General features: G+C 48.8%; 1 protein-coding gene across 1 annotated transcript in view; it reads right to left on the bottom strand.

Annotated features, from left to right (window-relative positions):
- SERPINI1 (serpin family I member 1) overlaps positions 1–8697 on the bottom strand; it is a 248935-nt gene extending 240238 nt beyond the window's left edge. Inside the window, exon 1 of the mRNA XM_069618495.1 lies at positions 8416–8697. The gene's annotated coding sequence lies outside the window, so the exon portion shown is untranslated. The remainder of the gene's footprint in view (positions 1–8415) is intronic.
- Between the last annotated feature and the right edge of the window lie 6267 nt (positions 8698–14964).

Genomic DNA, 14964 nt, shown 5'->3' with positions numbered 1-14964 from the left:
CTCGATTCTGAGCCAGTGTAAGTCCCTCCTACTGTCTGATATATGGTCCTTTTGTTTCTTCCTTTTAATGATGCGAATGCCATCGTTTTGCATGACCTGGCATTTAGCTAGCTCCCTTTTTGACGCTCCCAATAACAGCGCATTTCCGTAGTCCAGGCGTGATATCAGAATAGCTCTGGCAATGGAGGCTGCGTTGATCTCATTAATGTATGGTCTGATAGCTCTTAGGAGACGCAGGTAGTACAGATTATTTTTATATAAGTAACTAACCTGTGCGCCTGATCCCAAGGAAGCTTCGACCATCATTCCTAGGGTTTTTATCTTGGGTACCACTGTTATGGCTGCATCTTTAATACGGAAATTCTTATATTGGGGATCTAGCTTGGACCTAGCTTGATTCGATCCAAATATCATTAATTCCGTTTTGGTGTTTAGGCACATCCAGTGCTTCTGCATCCAGGTGTCGATAATATTATAAACTTTCTCGATCTGCGCACTGTCCACAGCATGGTCTCCTGTTAACCCAAATAGTAGCTGAGTATCATCAGCGTAATTGGTAAAAATCATGCCAATTTTTTCTAACAGCGAGCAGAGGCTTCTTATATAAAGGTTAAACAGGAGAGGGGACAAACTGGCACCTTGGGGAACTCCAAACAGTATCGGGGTTGCTTTGGAGAAGTTTTCGCCCCAGTGTATTCGTGCCATCCTGTCCTTCAGGAAAGAGGCCAACCAGGCCTGTGCTTTAGTTGAGCACCCTACAAGTTTATCCAATGCCGACTGTAGCAATAGGTGGTCTACTAGATCAAATGCAGTGCTGAGGTCGAGCAGCATGAGTAACCCAGTCTTCGCTTTCTCTGTCAGTTCTAGCATATGTGTCTGTAGGTCTAGCATTGCTGACTCTACTGTGGGCCGCTCTAAAGCCAGATTGTTGGTCATGTAACGTCTGCATTTTTCAACATGTTTCTGCAGCTGATTGGTTGAAATTGGAGTTGGTAATCGGACGGAGGTTATTGGGGTCCTTGGGATCCAAGCCTGCCTTTTTTACAAGCGGTGTGATGGTCACTTTTTTTTTTAAGTCCTTCGGGACTACACCTTCTAGGAAGGAGGCATTGACTAGCCTTGTCAGTACCGGGGCAAAAAGTTTTGTTATCCAGGATGATCTTAGTGGGAAGAATGTTTTCAGCGCAGGAAGTGGGTTTCATGCTTGCTATTACCCTGCACATTTCTTCCTCTGAGACTTCTGCAAAGCTAAAACTTTCCTTTCCTACGGATAGGAGTTCTTTCTCATCGGGGGGCTCCAAACTGGTGTTCTCTAGCCAGGATTATATTTTTCCTGGCTTTGGTTATTTTTGCGGCAAAACCCGCTTGAACCCTTTCACAATCCTCTTTAGTGGGGATGTGAGGAGGGGAGAGGATTTTGGGCTTTTCTATGTCCTTAAGAATATCGAAGAGTTTTGTCGAGTTTGGGGCTGCCTCGATTTCCATGTTGTAGTAATTTGACTTTGCCTCTCTAATAGCCTTCCGGTACACTTGGTCGGCACGTTTCCAGTTCTCTGTCTGCGTGTGGGTCTTATGCCATACACGTTCTTGGCGCGTTTACTCTGTTTGAGCAAATTTATATGTTCATTAAACCATTTCGCCTTACAGCTGTTTTTCCTAACCATCTTGTTTTTAAGAGGTGCATAACAATAACATTCCACACAAAGCTAGAAAGCCCGATCCACCTGAAAAGATTTGAAAGGAATAATAGGAAGGTTAAGGTACAAAGTCAATTCACAAATCACCCATGAGGAACAGGCTTGCACTCGATGCTTTTAAAGCAAGTCTGGCTTAAATCCGTAGTAACTCACTCTAGTAACTTTTCTGAATCAACAGATTTAAGTCAGTAACTAAGTTGCGAATCGACCCTGATGTGCAACTTTCCCCAAATCATTGCTTCCTGTCCCCTTGCAACTAGGCGCAAGGCGAGGAGTCTTGAACGCTATGTTACAACTGGGAACCTGTACATTATTGGGTACAGTCAAATAGCGCAGCCTTGGGCAGGCGACATTAGAAATTTTATTTTTAGGGGGCGATTTGTAAAGCGCATGTTCGCCAAAAGGCATTTAGTGCTGTGGAGAAATTCAAACCAATGAAAGGCACAAATTGCGCGAGAGCGTGTGTCCATTCCGCTCTTCGCACAGTTTTGGGAAAAGCAACATTTTTAGTTTAGTTGCACAAGACAAGATTGATTTGCTTTTAACAATGCTGCTGCAGAAATGTATGTGCAATCAAAAACAAATTACTAGCGTAATAGGCACCCAGTTCTAAATGGATCCTACTGTATTCAGTTGCTCAGATATGTGTTTTGGACACAGATTACTGACTTACTGAGAATAAAACGACTACCCAGATGTAAGTCTCCATGCGCATATATGTGCCCAATGTAGCAAGTATAACCAAAATATAAGGCTCAGTTGAGCTAGTAGTTACATACATAAATCAATAGGTAAAGGAATGGGGGAGCCTGGGTAGGTAATCGAGGGAGAAGCCTACCACATTGACTAGGCATGTGTGTTTTGCCTTTGCACGCTCAGCTAAGCGCTTGGCTGGTGACTGGGACGTGTCTGGGGTGGGCTCTCAGAAAAATATGAAGAGGGCACATGCTACACTTCTAACCTTAAACAAGCCTGGCAATCATTGCAACGTCTGGAGCCCTCCACTATTGAGGTCTGCAGCACTGTGAGCACCAAATGCTTGCTCATTGGTAGTGGGCTAAAAATCACAAACTAAAGCAAACTTCTCAAACGTTAAAGATATTCAGTTATTGCTATTTATCTCGTATTGAGGGTGTTAGGTAAAATGTCAGTCTGTGCAAATTCCCCTTTAACCCAAGAGACGCCCAGAACTTTTGCTGGACTCTGGATTTTTTTTTTTATTTTAAACTCCGGAGTGGAACTTTTTCCCCACATTCTTTTTCTCTGACTGGGATTTTTATTTTTACTGTTTTGTGGAGTCTGGTAAGCGCCATGCTTTTTAATACAGGCATCTTTTGCTTTGCGACACCTAGCACCCTATGTGCAGTGTCACTGAAAAGTCCCTTGGACTGCTAAAAAATATATATATATATATATATATATATATATATATATATATATATATATATATATATATATATATATATATATATATTAAAAAAAATATGTGAAGCACGAACTACAGTTCCCAAGGAGATTAAGATAGAAGTTATCTTACTTACCGGTTCTTGTGTGGGTCCAGCACAAAGCACCCTATGTGGGGTGCTGGGGGTTACATTGTACCACTCATGTAATGTGTTACAGCTTAAATGGCTGGTGGCAGTGGTTACTTTTTTTCGACCGTGTGTAGTTTACTACTAGCAGGCTGACTTCTCAGCTGCAGTACAGCACCCATGGGTGACCCTTTTCTCAAAATGGCCCAGTCTTCTTTTTTCGCCATTTTACATTTGTCAGTTCCTTCTGGACTTTCCTTCTATCCTTAAGAGTATATTTGAGTCCTTTGTGTGGTCTTGCCTTTGGGCAGGCGTCAGCCCTGAAGCACCCAAGCCCCCAGTGTGTCTTGGAAGGCAGGAAGTGAGGGAGCAGCCCGAAACTTTTGTCTATAGTTATGCCTGGATGAAACCAGTCCCAACTAGGCGGCTGACTGTCCTGAGGACAGCCAGCCCCCAGGTGTTTTGGAACCACAGGCAGAGTTGACCACTGGAACAAGGAATCTGAGGCAGAAGACGAGCAGAGACACCAGTAGCACCTTCAAGGACCGCGAAAGCACAGGTTGAACCTCTCAGCTGCGCTTACCCTGTTTTCACATTGAAAGGGAAGACGCACCAAGGGCGACTTCCTCCCTTAGACTGGTGGGACCAACTAGCCTCAAAACCTCCTTTGTTTTGGGCCATCCACCGACGTGCTGTGACTGAGCTGCAGAATCCCAATATCCGGGGTACCTGAACCATTAGCGAGTGCATGGTCTTCTGGAGATCAAACCTGGCTGAAATTTTGCAGGCATGCACGAGGAACTCCAGAGGCAGGAATTCTTCACCAAAAGTGCCCTCACCAGAGTTCAGGACCAAATAATTGACGAGAATCCAACCAGTGATATTAGTTTCTTCTATAAAAAGGCACCAAAATCATAAAACCGCTGGAGTGAGCGAACCCATCGTCGACGATCCCTTCTCCAGAGTGCTGCTGTAGAATCCTACCAGAGGTTCCCACTTTCGTCACCACGACCAAGGATGAGGAATCATTGTCTGCAACGTTGCACCTAGAAGGAAGCCACCTACCATTTCTTCTTCACCTTCAAGGGAATGTGGGGTATTACCTCATGTCATTTTCGATGCTTTCTGGCTTGGAAAGTGATGTTTTCTTCAATTGAGAGTGGAACGCAACTTTTTTGAAGGCCTTACAGCTTGTGCACTATCAGGTAGGATCCCCTTGAGCTCCTGTGTTTCTTCCAAGAACCACTGAAACCTTTCCTCTGAAGATCTCCATCAGAACTGGAACTGTCCATTTGACTTTGGCTGTCCTGGTTTCCCAAAGGTCCATCTTCTTGATCCGATTGGCTTTGGCAATGCTGGTTCCTCCATAGGTTTTAATTATGAACACTTATTGCTAAGAAACTGACTGCTTATATCCCTCAGGGAGAGTATACTTGTTATTAACAGTTGCTAATTGTGTGCTGCCTAACTTTGAAACTTTCCCTCCCCATCTAAATTTTGCAAAGGATATATATGCAAATGCTGATACTGACCCTAATTGATGTCACGGTGTGCTTGATATGTAAAGCATAGAAAAAGTCAATCATCTGCATTGTTTCTAATATTAATTGATTTCACATTTGTTAGTAGTTGTGGCATTTTAGATATACTTGTGTATATATAAATATATTTTAATATAACTTTAAGTGAGTTAGCATTTACTTGGATACCTGTGTGAACCGATTTCTTTGTACTGCTCAGCCACTCTTATTGACTTGTGTAGTACAGGCCTATATTAAGAGTTGGGTCACTAATATATAAAAGAGTCTTAGGTCATCCCACACCAGTTGGACTTTAGAAAAAAAAATAAAAAAATAAACAAGTACCTAATAAATAAACAAGTACCTAACAGAAGTGACTGCCCATTTTGTTGCATCTGCATAAAAAGCTGAACGCCCCATCAAAAAAAGATCAAAAGCAGGAGACAAGCAGAATTCACAACGATCTGAACCCATGCCAGGTCTGGCGAGCGATCCCATTACTTTGAATTCTGGTACTTTTAGTGCTGCCTTTTATTTTATTGGTCACTTATTGTGCGCATGTATGCGTGTGTCTCAAGGAGCAAAAAGGCAAGGGGCAAGGAACGATCCTACTAGGCCTTGTACATTCGGATCGTGCAAGTGCAGTTTATTTATAACGCGTTTAATACAGAGATCTGTTTCAAGCACGGATCTGGGATTCAAACTCATGTTGCTCAGCGCGGTATTGCTTCCACGACCCACGCATTGTCACAGAGCTATCCTCCCTTCACCCACATGGAGAATAGAATAAACACTGCAGGGATACATCATGGCAAAGCCAGAGACCGCACATCAAGAACCGGATGGGGGAACAACCAGATAGCTCCTGCTTTGCACATTTTCTAAACATTAGGCCTCTGCCTCACACTTAAGCGAGTCTTTAGTTCTTCTACCAGACTATGTGGAAGTCTGATGCAACAGCCAAGATAACAGAGTGCTTGTTGTCCATACAAAGGGTCAAAGTTGGACATAGGGATTAAAGAGGAGGTGTGTGCATTGCAATTGGAAGTTGGATTGCAATAGGGGACACACACATAGGCCTTTGGTTATAACAACCACGCAAATAATGCGACACGGATCTGGCTGTAAAGGTCCACATTCATTTGAATATCGCCATCACTATCAAACAATGTTTGTAGTATTGATGGGGACCACCTGAGAGGTCCAACTCCAGAATGCCAGGACCCAGATTTACTTCGGTTCTACATATTATCTTGTTCAGATACGAGATCCCAAAAAAATATGGGACATAGGAGGGCAGTTTCCAGTGTCCCAGAACCTGCCCCCATGCCCATTGAGAGCCCAGGGTACCAGCACACTGACCCTACCGGTTGGCCTCCGGGACATGCGCCCACACCCTCAACTGGGTGAAACCAGTGGTAAAAGTGTACTGAAAAAAGTAGTGGAACTGTGGTTGCGGCAGGGGAGAGGGTTGGCGGAAGCATAGTGCAATCTGTGACATGGTGTTGCGGCCGGGGCATTGCTATAGGTAAGTGTCTTGTAACTAAGGATCCCATTACAACTTTACACTTGCACAAGGACATTAACTCTTTATAAAATGGTGAATATGGTCGTTAAAAGTATAGGAGTGGTAAACAGAAAAAAATGAAAGTAATGGAACACGGCTCCCGACCAGTACTGCTCACTTCGATCACCGGGTGAAACATCAGGATTACAAAACTCAACGCATGATGGCATTATGATGTAATCCAAACTGTTTGGGTCGCCGTCAAGCCACCAGGGTGAGGGGTCTACTCCCCAGAACCATTGTAGAACCATTAATTCTAGAGATCTCCTGCTTACTGTAGGGCCGTGAATTCTAGAGATGCCACAGCGGTTCGCCGAACCGCTGGCCACCTGGATGGTCGACCAATGCCATCAGAAACTGCAACCCTGTATGACCAGGAGGCACAGCGTGTCACTAAACTGCCCACTAAGGACAGCAGGCCAAAAAGAATACACTACTCTTCCTCACACTTCGGATGGGGGAAGGGAGTCTTTAGTTCTGCTTATCCCAGAATATGCGGGTGTCTGATGAAACAGCCAAGATACCAGAAAGGTGCGTGTTTGTCCACAATACAAAGGGTTTAAATTGGCTATAGGGATACGCTCATTGCAAGGCTGAAGAGGCTGCTGTTGAAAGATGGTAAACAAATAACAGCAGCGCAAAGACTGTGGGGTTGGGAAATGTGAGACCGGTGGTGAGCAATTATGAAGCAAAAGCAGACTGTCTCCAAGACATGCAATGCAGTCGAAACACACCCCGCAGACGCATGGCGAGTTAAAATTCCATGCAAAATAAATGCTACGTGCAACAAACGGCTTTAGGGAGGGAACCTTGCATGGATATACTATTGTTGAAGATCGAGTGAAGGAGCAAACCGAGATTACACTAAGCAGCACATAGTACGCCTATATTGGAAGGCGGACTGTAGAGCAAAAACATTGCATGTTCGAGGGGGAATGAGCGGCGGACCGGTTGGAACCACCACATGGGCCAGCAACTGCACAGAGACTGCAGGGGCAATAGGTTTCAGTGTGAAGTGGGTTTTTAAAATTAAAAGAAGAAAAAAAAGTCCCTGTGGGTGGGGAATAAATGCTGCAAGGGAACAGAGTACAACAGAAATTAGACTACTTTGCAAACACAGGCTGCAGAAGAGATGGTATGCAGGGCCAGGGGAAACCCCGAGGGGAAATACAGAGTGTAGGGGCAACCGCACACGAATTGCTGCGGGAAGCGATGCTTTGAAAAGGAAGGGGCCCCGCGCAGAAAAAAGCGAATGACTGCTGAAATAAGGGACTGCAGGGGAAAGGACTCACAGGGGGGGGTACGGGAGGGCTAATGACAAACAGTGGTGCCCCGAATTACACCGCATAACACCAGTGCAAAGGAGTGCGCCGACGCCATAGTTTCGGATGCAACAGAGCAGAGTCAATGGCGACGGGGTGGGTACCGGCGCGCGCTATTCCAAACATGCCACTGCCGAATTTCACATGCTTCCATGCCTGCTCCACTCTTCCCTTTTGCTTACAAAGTGCGAGTGCCTGTCATGGCTTTTCACGAAGTATTCTTACTGCCCACGTATCCTACTCGATTACGGCAGGATACATTCCCCCTTATGCCTTATAGTGGATACCACACACTACTAGAATGCAGACGGAATAATACCCCCACCCTCCTTCGAATACACCATGGGTCGATCAGTAACCCCGGACAGCCCCCTCCCCTCTCCTGCGCCCTTTCCAGTCAGTGCTGTGGGCTCTTGCCCGACGCGTCCTCGGCATTTGCGTTCCCAGGTAGCCGAATACACTGGCTTTGCTCACCTCCGGAGGGTGAGCATTGGGTCCCCCGGGACTCTTTCTTGCGCCCCAGTGCATAAGAGTACCACGGTCTGCTGCTGACCCTACAGGTGCACCTTCTTCCCCCATGTACCGGAGTTTGTGCTCCGTGTTGGTTGGTTTTCTGTCTCCGAAGGTACTCGTGATAGACTCACTGTACTCAAAGCCTGCCCACGAATCCTTCCCATCGCCCATGCCTCGGACTGCGTTACTATGCGTGTGAACACTAACGCTCCCCGGAGAGAAATGCAAGCAGTAGCCGAGGCAGCGCTCTTCGGGAGTACTCACGGCTCTGGCAGGAGACGGGGGAACGGTAGATTCCTCAGCCTCGGTCGGAAGGGAACCTACTGCTGGTGAGAGGATAGCGGGTGTGACTGGCGTACGCCTCGCGCTGCGTCCCAGATATCAGCACTCGCGCACTGACGGCGCAGCTGACAGATCACAAGCTCTTCTGCTAATCTATGCGCCCGCCCCTCCGGCTCTGCCATTGGACCCGCAGGCTGCGCACCGGGGTCACTCGCACACTGCAATGATTAACGTGGTCGAGGGGAGGGAAGGAAGGAAGGAAGGATGAGGTCAACAAAGCTCCTCCTATATGCAGGTTGGGCATTGCACCCGAACACAAATGTACACATTGAGCACACGCAGGCAGCGGGTTGCTATTGTGCCCTACCACATATATGCTGGCGGGCGTAAAAACAACTCCCACAACCGAACAAGCATTGCCAAAGCCAACAGGAGTGCCTGCTGAATAATTGAAAGTGGTCATTTTCAGTTTGGGCAAGCGACACCTATATCTATAAACCGAAATTATTGCATTGGAGTGCAGATAGCGAGAAATGGCACATGAGAAGGGACACACAGCTTGTAGGTGCTGTTTCGTTTTTCCCCCACCCGTTGACTGCCCATGGCCCTATGCCCATTGCCTCCCAGTTCCCGCCTCTCCCTGCCCAAAAGACTTCCGGCCTCATTACACGGATGGCGGTGGACCAAGGTGCTATGCCGGTAAAATACCGGTACCGCCTTGGAGGAAAGGCATAATTGCCAACCCTCCCGATTTAGGCGAGAGACTCCGGATTTTTCAGTGAAAAATCGGGCTAGTTTTCACTGTCTCCCGCCTGAAATAGCTGTTGCCCCAATGCAAGCCTATGGGGAAATGTTGGGCTCCCGATTTCATTGTGAAAATCTCCCTCCCAGCTGTGTCTGAATGTTGGCATGTATGGAAAGGGGAATTACCGCCCTATTCCAAGGTTGGCGGGGCGGTAATACCCCCGTCCCCCATTGCCCTTCCCCATTCCCATTTTTGCCCCACAGGGCATAACGGGAATGGGGAAGGTGCTAATTGCGGTACCGCAAATTGCGGTACCGTAATTAGCACCCTGGTCCCTTTGCGGGTTGGTTTTTAACGCCTGCTAAAAATCAGGCGTTAAAGTACCGACCCTCAAAGGGACCTCGTAGTAAACCCTTACCGCCTTCCGTGTAATGAGGCACTATGACACTTTATGCTTGAAATGCCTGCCAGTGATTTTTTTTATAAAGCAGTCTTCTGAGAGTTAGTGGCTTAACTGGAGTTGTAAACGCGCTACTGTTGTGATAAAATGTCTTAAGAAGCACTCAGTGTGTCCTTCACGGAAGTCCTGTTAAAAAAGCATCGGCAAAGCCAACAGTTTTGGCTGGTGTACAAATAGTAGGCATCTGTCAGGCACTGCTATTAGAGGCCCAGATACTCGCACTATTTTGCACTTGCTACCATCAATGGCCAGTTAATACCACTATGGCTGTGCCTGGCAAAAGCCTTTTCCATGCCAACACAAAAGCCCAAACTGTTGGCATTGCCAATACCTGTTTTACACAGAGAGGTTGAATGCTTTAGGCTTCTTGAAGACAACGAGGCATGTTGTGTCAACGCACATAAACGTAACAGCTACTTTATTCCGATTAACCAAACGACCCTGTGCTCCCTCCGACATCCACTCTCTACTGCCTCTCCAGCACTCACCAGCATTCCTTCCATGCACCGTACATTTGGGCTTACCGCACAAAACACCCAGACTCGCCATTAGTGGAAAAGGTCACTTTAATGTGAAAGGCCAAAGCTCACAATTAATTAATGCTAACCTGGCCCCTGGCCTTACAGACTAACAAATCAGTTTTTAACAACTTTCCAAATAAATTAATAATTAAACATTTCAATTCCCCCAACAATTAAATAAGTCAATTTAAATTCCTCCCTACCTATCCCTTGCTCCCTACCGTCTCCTTACCATCTTCTCCAGACTTCCTTCCCGCTTTCTCCCCTCTTCTCCCCCGGGCAATGCCCCTACATCTTCAATACCTGTTCCCCCTCTTTGCACCCCCGGGGTAGTCCGTTCGTGCAAACAGCACCAACCCCATCCTTTCCTGCGCTATTCCCCCATTGTGCTTCCCTCCCCCCTCATCCAAAGGGGCCATGCCCCCGACACCAGAAAAACCCTCCCCTGAGGTGTTCTTTCTGCCGCACCCATTTTAACTTACCTCTACTTCAAATTTGTATTATGTCATGGACCGCACTAATTCAGTAACTATTCCCATAAACCGATAAATGCCCTCCCACCTTTTGAAACAAAAATCCTCACAATGCTGTGTCCCTAACTATCCGTTAAACTTCCTCCTAGACCTACCCTCTGCCCCTTCAAATACCACCCCCCTGCAACCCTCATCGGTGACCAATTGTCCAACCACCTACCTTGAGCCCCACTCCCGACAACCAGCTAGGTCCCCAGTTATTTCTATAGCAAAGCTATTCCTAATTAATTTACGAAGCCATACCTCCTGCGTGTGCTATAAATTCCTCTGAAACCCCATGACACTCCCTTCCCACCGCCAACATGGGCAGCAAATAGACCCCTCTAAGCCCCTTATCTCAATAGAACAGTTATGCCTGTGCTCTCAGTTGCGTCCAAAAAAACCGATCTCTCTCCCACATTTCCCGCCCCAATAACCATTCGCTGGCTGCAATTCCACATCTACAGCAACTCACCTCTCCTTCAAGTCCCCATCTGCAAAAGAAAATAGTTATGAGTCTCTCTTCGCCATTGCCAACCCCACCCACTTTGTTCCTGCTCTCGTCCCCAATCTGCCCCCAATTCTAGGAAATCTTGATTTATATCCCCTGACTTCCCTTATCCCAATGCATGCCCTGTTTCCTCATTTCTGCTAGTCCCCCTCCAACTACCTTCCCAATTCCACCAACCTCCTTCAGGCAACATTCCCCCCTCTGCTCGCTCCCCCCTTCCTCCAAACCCTCCTCCTGAACCCCTAATACAAAACGTAACTCCTAAAAAAACACCCTTCTTTTACCCCCATCTGCCTCCCCCAAGACAACCCATCCTCACCTGACCAACTCCTTACTCCCACTACGGAAACACCTCCCGGCCCTTCTCTGCATGGCACACCTATAATTCGCTCCTTTAAATCCCCTTCTTCTAGCCAATGCACCTACCCCCACGTAAACCTTCTGTCTCTGCTATCCTATAACCCTCCTGTTCACACTTGCCCCCCACCCTCCATCACCTTATTACCATTGCAACATGTTACCCACCATGCACCAAGGGCCCATGTGCACCCCCGTCCATGCAAGTCCATCTCCTCATTTCTCCTCTCCGCCAATGCACTAGGGGTCAAACCTGTGCCCCCGTCCATGCAGTCCAAACCACATACTTGCTCTTCCAGCACCTTGCGTCCATTACACCATGTTTCCCGACTGCACCAGAGGCCCTCGTGCACCCCCTTCTAAGCAGTCACCTCTCATAACTTCCCCCACACTGCACCAGGGGCACTCCCGCACCCTGTCCATGCAGTCACCTCTCCTCATTCCCGCCCACTACACCAAGGGCTAAATGAGCCAAGTTCCTCCAGTGCTGTGCAAACTTAATTCCGTCCCTAGCGCATGTCTCCTGCCCCTCATGCGAAACAGGGCTACTACCGTACGCTCGTAATTGCGATATCCTCTTAACCTCTGTGAGTCTCTCTGTATATACTCTGTGCCGGTATAACCCTCTCAGGTCCCCCAAAGCTTGCTCACCTTGTCGTGTGGCAAGCATGAGGGCTTCGCCACCATCTTTCACGCCCTCCCAATGATGGCCAACACCCCCTATCAGTTTTCCAGTTAACACCCCCCCCCGCGGCCCTCCCCCACCCTATCTAAACGTCTGCCTCCTCACCCACCTCCTACTCCCTTGGGATCGCCCCCAAAAACCTTCCCAACCTTTGCACCCCCCACCCTTTCTGATAAACTGAGGCCCCACCTTCAGAAACACCAACTTTAACTGGCAAACGGCCCTTCCCCCCACCTCCTTGCCCTGCTCCTCACCCTGTCCCTCTGTCCCCTGCCTAAAAACAATGTGTAATCGGATGCCGCCCCGCGCATCTGCTGCACTCGTGCCTAAATTTGCACATCGTCCTCGTGCAGCCTTCTTTATTGAAAGCCCAACATGCTGCTGAGGGCTGACCTCTGCCTCCTCCCTCCACCCCCTCGAGGCGGGCGAGCAAAAAAGGGCTGGTAAGGCACGGGTAAGCAACTTGCCGTGTGTACTGTTGGAGCTGGCCTCGTCGACGCCATCCATTGCAACCAGAGATCCATGTCTATCTTCCCCAGACCGCCTGGCTGTCCTCCGCCAACCTTGCTCTAAACTCCTCATCATAACATACCCATGTGAAACCTCCAACTCCTCCTCCACTTGCATAGATGATGAAAGCCATCGTCCAATTCTCGAACGTCACTGGCAACTTTGGACGTAAGGCCATCTCCCTCTCCTTCTCCTTAGAACCCTCTTTGGCTCGGACCTCCCTATGTAATAGCTTGAACACGTCCACAAATTCTCCAGCCCATATCTTATCCTTTGTTGAAGTCATCAAGTGCGCTCCCAATGTTTTCATAATGCCCAATTATGGCAACTTCTTCTCCTTTCTCTTACCCTCTGCATCCTTCTCTTTTTGAACCTGTACCTCAGGTGCCCCAGGCTCAATCACCCGGTCTGTCTGCACCTCCACTGAAGAAACCTTCTTCTCCACGTCCAAGGCCCCCATAGCCTGCGAGCCAAACTCTCTCCTCAACCCCTTGCACCCCTGCCCCATCCGTTGTTGCCCCCAACCTTGTGTCCCCCTTATGACATGCCGCGGACCATTCCCCTTCCCGCTCACCTCTTTCTGCCCTGCTGTCGCCTGATTGTAGCCTGGCCTCCACTCCAACACTCCTCATCTCCTTCCTCACTGGGCTCCTGCTGCGGGGAAAAAACTTGTCAACACTGTCACCCAATCAGTGTCCCCCTGGCCTCTTTCACCCCATCCCCTTTGCTCCTGCCTTTCACCTTCCCACCTTAAAGCCCTTCTCACCCTATCCCTCCTCCTTGCCACCCTGTATCCCTCATCCTCCAACTGCCCCACCTACTCCTCCACCCCTTCATCATCCCCAATGCAATACCATGGCTGTTGCGAGCCCATGCTCGGGCCGGGCAGCTCCTCTTCTGGTGAACCCGGGGTGTCCACCCTGCTGTTCCGACGTCGTCTTCTCGGAGGGGCCGTGGAAACCCCTGCCTGCTCCTCTCTTCTCGGGTGAGGGGTCCTCACCTCCACCCTTTGGTCCTCCGTGCTAGGGGCCGTGCTGCGCCCTCTAGACTGCTCCCGCAAATCCTGAAGAGGGGCCGTTCTTAAGCCCTCTCCTGTCTGCTCCTCCCTGCCCTCCACCCGACGTTCTCCTAGCCAGGGAGGCTGTTCCGCACCTCTCCCTGGCCTCACTACTCTCTGGCGGTTCCCTCCTTCTACCCCTCGCACTCTTCTGCAGTTATTTACCCCGTACCGCTCCACATTGCTGTCCCCTTCTGCACCCGGCACCCCTGTCCTCATCACCTGCCTGTCCTGCACCTTTTTCCAACCTCCTATCACCTACTTCTTCCAGCGGGTCATTATCCCCCAAACCCCTTCTTGAACCCTCTCCCACTTTACCAGCCCTCTTGGACGCTCTTGTGGCAATCTCCTTCCTGCTCCTCCTGCCCCCGTCTCCCAGGCCTCTCCTCTACCAGCCGCAGGGCTGCATGTGACCACCGCAAGAAGCGCCCCATCCGCCGCAGCTCTCAGTTGCGGCTTCCCCCTAGCAACCTAGCAACCACCTTTTCACCCGTAGCCTCCCCCACCACCCCTTCAAGCTGTGCATTGGTTGCCCTGCTGATAATTGCCAGGGCTTCCCTCAATGCCTGGGCATCTATCAATCCCTTCCTCTTTGCCCCTTGGCCCACCATCCTGCTGCAGCAGCGCAGCTACACACCTGTGCGCCACCCTTCTGGACCCAAATTATAGGCTGGCCCCTGAGCCACTTACTCCCTGTGTGTCCTGCCTGTCAGGTGGGGAAGCTTCTTATCTGAAGCCCAGGTGTTCCCCCAGTAGCAAGACAAACTACCTAAAATTACACAAAAAAATATAACCCCTCCTTCTTAGCTCTAACTTATCTGGTGGCTTTTATTGTCACCAACTCCCATATAATGAAACTCTACCCACGTCTTTATTATATTTTTGTATATATATTTTTTAATATATATCCGGTGCCCTCGCCGCAGGTGGCAAAACTAAAAGAATGCCCAGTGAACGGGAAAACCCCAAACCCACAGGCGGGCTGACAAATTACTCTTTGAAAACTGCTGGCCAACACTTGACTGCAGCACATCGCAGCACCGCCCACTATTGGAGCGCAGACGGCACCGCGCATATTCTCCCCAATGACGTATGAGCTCCCAGCTCAGCCCCGTATGCCGCAGATGAACAACAAAGCCCACGTTGGCTTGCCACATGCCGGTGTGTAACAGG

The sequence above is a fragment of the Ambystoma mexicanum genome, chromosome 10 (genome assembly GCF_040938575.1).
Source record: "Ambystoma mexicanum isolate Mex_15411 chromosome 10, UKY_AmexF1_1, whole genome shotgun sequence".
Classification (NCBI taxonomy): Eukaryota; Metazoa; Chordata; class Amphibia; order Caudata; family Ambystomatidae; genus Ambystoma; species Ambystoma mexicanum.
The sequence above is the reverse complement of the archived record's forward strand: the minus strand, read 5'-3'. Positions and strand labels throughout refer to the sequence as shown.